The 4973-nt window shown below is 45.0% G+C and overlaps 1 non-coding gene across 1 annotated transcript; it reads right to left on the reverse strand.

The window, feature by feature from the left end:
• Nucleotides 1-3465: 3465 nt before the first annotated feature.
• LOC122752115 lies at nucleotides 3466-3629 on the reverse strand. The gene has a single exon (XR_006355914.1). It is a non-coding gene; the product is annotated as a U1 spliceosomal RNA (small nuclear RNA).
• Nucleotides 3630-4973: the final 1344 nt, after the last annotated feature.

A 4973-nucleotide genomic window follows, 5' to 3' on the forward strand; every position in this document is an offset into this window, starting at 1 on the left:
CACCTAGCTGCCCTGTTTTTGTTTTTTGTTTTTTGTTTGTTTTTTAAATAAGATTGCTTAATGAAAATAAATTGACCTATCAATTACTGAAGACCTACTACTGGACCTACTGTTTTCTCTTGGCTTCTGACTTTAGGTGTTAGGTTTTGTGAAACACTCCTCAACTTTTGGAAGAGACGTGAGAATTTATCTAATTCCATGAAAAGAGGTCAATTGAATGGGTTGCCAATTAATTAATTAATTAATTAATTAATTTTTGGGTTTAAAGCAGAACAAATGGATAGAGCATCCATTAAGGAAAACAGAGTTCGAGTTGGACTTCTATTGAAACACCAGCCACAAATATTGAGGCATCCACTGACTTCAGATACCTCTCCTTAGGCCACCTTCCATTCTCCCCATCTCCTTCGAAAGAAGCGTTCACAGGTTCAATGTCCTCGGTTGGAAGAGATGGATTTAGGTGATCACATTAACATCATCTGTAGCTATCCTTCCAGATAGTCTCTAAAGAGAAGGAACAATTGCACACAGTTTGGTATCCAGGACAAATCTGTCTCTGTTATGACAGGAGAATGCCTGTCCATTTGGGGAATTCAGCCAGTGATGCCATAACCAAATGGACACCAGAATTAGACTTTACCCAGCACTCAGGGTGGTCCCCTGGCCAAAATGTGATGGCACATTTGATTCTACTGAGAGTTTCATGTCATTTAAACAATGGCGTGGTCCCTGAAGGATGATCGCCGTCTCCCGGATAGAGCCATTATTCCATCCAGAACAATTGAAATCTCCCCCAGACATTTAACTTTTCACTATATCTACTCTAAGATATCAGAAGGGTTAATTTATCGTCATTGACTGCTGCCTCTGGCACCATGGTTCATCATGGAGTGAAATGTTTAGTCATTTCTCCCATCGCTCTCTTTGGGAGACAAATCAAAAACAAAATAAGACAAGATCCAAAGCTGGGTCTGGCGGCCAATCGTCCGACTGGATCGTGAGCAGGCTGCTTTTTTTTGGTTAGTGAAACAGCAACTTTATCTCATGTTTGAATGTGCCTTCCTGGGAATACCTGCTGTTCATCAGCTACCATTTGGGAGCAGAAGGGAGTGAGAAAGTCTCCCTGAAATTAGTGACTCACAAAGTCTTGGCCCAGGAAAAGCACATCATGCAGTAACCACACCTACCTTAGCTTCTTAACTTTTTTTTTTTTTGCAGGGCAATGAGGGTTAAGTGACTTGCCCAGGGTCACACAACTGGTGTCAAGTGTCTGGGGTTGGATTTGAACTCAGGTCCTCCTGAATCCAGGGCTGGTGCTTCATCCACTGTGCCAGCTAGCTGCCCCCACTTCTTAACTCTTTTATAATGCAGGAGTTCACTTTTGGTTGAATGGTGAGCTCATGTATTGGGTAAATTTGTGTTTCCTCAAACGGTGCATGAAGCTTGAGTTCATAGTGATAAATGTTCAGGGGCAGCTAGGTGGCGCAGTAGATAGAGCACCAGCCCTGGAGTCAGGAGTACCTGAGTTCCAATCCGACCTCAGACACTTAACACTTACTAGCTGTGTGACCCTGGGCAAGTCACTTAACCCCAGTTGCCTCACTAAAAAACAAAAACAAAAACAAAAAACAAAAAACATAGTGATAAATGTTTCTGCAAGTCATCCAATGTCCCATGTTCGGCTACTAACACCACTGCTTAAGGAATACCATAATATGTTTACCCATAGATCCAAGGCATTGCTGGTGCATGGTACAAGCCTTTAGAGTGCCCGTGGCTCCCATTATCTAGCTTCAAAAACAGATTCACTGGGGCAGCTAGGTGGCGCAGTGGATAGAGCACCGGCCCTGGATTCAGGAGGACCTGAGTTCAAATCCAACTTCACACACAACACTTACTAGCTGTGCGACCCCGGGCAAGTCACTTTACCCCACTTGACTCACACCAAAAAAATACAAAACAAAACAAAACAAAAAAATAAACCAAAAAAACAGATTCACCGACTTTGAGACAGGCAGAACAGACAAAATTCCAAACATCCAGTCGCTGTCCAAGCTGCATCAGGGCCAAGAAGACATGAGTGCATATTGTGATGGCTTTTGGAGGCGGGAATATCAGCAATGAAACTGAACGTTCAAAGGTTGGTTGGTTTGTTTGTTTCATTTTATTTGTTCTTTATTATAAACCCGACAGCTCTGAACATTTAATTAATTAATTTGTTTGTTTATTTATTTATAGCTATGAACATTTTTTTTTTTAGTGAGGCAATTGGGGTTAAGTGACTTGCCCAGGGTCACACAGCTAGTAAGTGTTAAGTGTCTGAGGCCGGATTTGAACTCAGGTACTCCTGACTCCGGGGCCGGTGCTCTATCCACTGTGCCACCTAGCTGCCCCGCTATGAACATTTTAACGTACAAAGGAGAAGAAAAAGATTTTCTGTTAAATCTGAGGGCTATTACATAGGGTTCTTAAAAAAAAAAAGTCTATGTCACGGGGGCGGCTAGGTCGCAGTGCCTCTGGGAACGGTGCCCTTCCCCTAGGGGAACAACTTTCCGTACACAAAAGAAGGTGGGAGGTGATCTTGCTTTTTCCCCTAGACTAAAAGGAGCTCAAAATGTCTACCGCTCAAACTCTTTTGAAGTTTTAGGTGACCAGAGACGGTCCCGAGACGGGTGTGTCCAGCCAGACGCGTGCCGCGAGTCCCCTTGCCCCCGCCCCCCCTCCCCCCCCCGCAACACCCTAATTTCTGGATGATGTGTTAAAACTTAAATGAAAACTTGGGCCCTCCTACGACAACAGGGATATCCTATTGAATGGCAAGTAACGAAAACTCATCTGAGAAAACAAACAAAACACGAGGGAGCCTAGGAATTCATCACAACTACTACGTTCAAAATTGGCATCGACCAACTGAGATTCCAGGAGACTGGTGGTAAAGTAGGCTTCCCATCTTCTACCCGAGACGTGATGTGATGTACGTACTCCGGGCGGCAGAATGAGAGGTTTGGTTTTGGGGTTTGATGTTTTGTTGTGGCCAGTGATGCCACACCGGGTCTTGTTTTCCCAGCAGTAAGAGGTGCTAGGGAGAGGGAAGTTTTTTAAATTGTTCATTGAAAAGAACGCATGAAATCGGAAAACAAAAGCTGGTACTTAAGTGCCCAGAATTACTTGGGGCAGCGACTTCATCCTGCAATAATGGAAAGGACCAACAAAAGGAAGCTGTTGGATGGAAATGCTTTTTGCATTTGAACCCCGAAGATGGACTTAGTAGAGAGCTTGCTCTGTCCACTTTCAGGCATCGACCCCCAGAGAGGAGACTTTAGATTTGGAAGACACACAGACGCACGCACTTTTCTTCATGTTATGGGGGAAGAAGTGAAATGCTAGTTTGGAGATATTTTTAAAGGAAGAAAATAGGAACAGACGCGGGACGAGTTCACGAGCTACTTTTGGAAAACAGCAGATCAGGGGAGAGCGCGAACGCAGTCCCCCACTACCACAAATTATGCAGTCGAGTTTCCCGCATTTGGGGAAATCGCAGGGGTCAGCCCATCCGGAGTGCAATGGATAAGCCTCGCCCTGGGGAAACCACCTTCGTGATCATGGAATCACCCCTGCCAGGTAAGTATGCCTGCCCACCCCACGCTCCACAACCCCCTACACACTCACACACTCTAAACACACGATCACTCACTCAACCGACGCTCCCAATGCCCAATCACACACGCTCCACACACACAATACCCGAAACCCCCCAAGTGCTTCAACCCCTACCAACCCCCCTGGTCCGGCCCACGCTCAAAATCCACCTTTTCCACACACACACTATCGGTTTAGAGCAAATGCCCCACGGAGGTCTCCTCATCTGCATAACGGTCTGTCGCTAACTGACGTCACTCGTCACACCTACTTCACTTGGAGACCGCCATCTATTGGCCGATCAGCAGAACTTAGACCGAGCTCCGACACAGACTGCCAGCATAGAAGAGGAATTAGCCAGTATTCTGCAGGAGCTCTTGTGAAAAGCATAGTGAGAAGCGATTAGGTCTCTAGTAGTCTGCATGTAGCGTGCGCCATAACGTTCTTTTGTGATCTGGTTCATAATTGAATTTGGAGGGGGGGAGGGGGGAGTGAGGGTTAAGTGGCTTGCCCAGGGTCACACAGCTAGTAAGTGTCAAGTGTCTGAGACCGCATTTGAACTCAGGTCCTCCTGAATCCAAGGCCGGTTCCTTTATCCACTGCGCCACCTAGCTGCCCCCCATAATTGAATTTTACATCTGTAACGTTTACTTCTTTAGATTTCACATTGCCCTTTTACATACCACCAGGTACTGCATGATTTATCCCTGTCAAAAATGTAACATGTGTAGGGGCAGCTGTGTGACCTTGGGCAAGTCACTTAACCCCAATTGCCCCGCAAAAAACAAAAACAAAAAACAAAAACAAAACCTATAACATGTGATCCAAGCTACCGGTAAATCTGTTCACTGAAACATTAGGTGAATAAAAGATTGGACCTACTATTTTTCTCAGTAACAGAAACCCAAATGTCCATAACTAGTTTTGTTGCTGTTCTTATTTAGTCTTTTTCAGTCATGTCTGACTCTTTGTGACCCCTCTTGGGGTTTCCTTGACAAAGATACTGGAGTGGTCTGCCATTTCTTACCCAACTCCTTTTGCACGTGAGAAAAGGAGGCAAAACAGAGTGAAGTGACTTGCCCAGGGTCACCCAGCTGGTAAGTGTCTGTGGCTGGATTTAAACAGAGGTCTTCCAGACTCCAGGCCTGGCCTCTCACTCCCTGCCCCCTACACTAGAGTTTACTTGTGGCAACCTACACTTAATTAACATTTTAGACAAATTCAATTGTTTATATTCATAAGTATAATGTTGTCAACTGTGTTTTGAGACTACTGTGTCTAATTTCCCTAGGAAAGTTCAAGAGGTAGAATTTTGTCATTCTGGTTGCCAAGCA

This window comes from Dromiciops gliroides, chromosome 3, assembly GCF_019393635.1.
Source record: "Dromiciops gliroides isolate mDroGli1 chromosome 3, mDroGli1.pri, whole genome shotgun sequence".
NCBI classification, from domain to species: domain Eukaryota; kingdom Metazoa; phylum Chordata; class Mammalia; order Microbiotheria; family Microbiotheriidae; genus Dromiciops; species Dromiciops gliroides.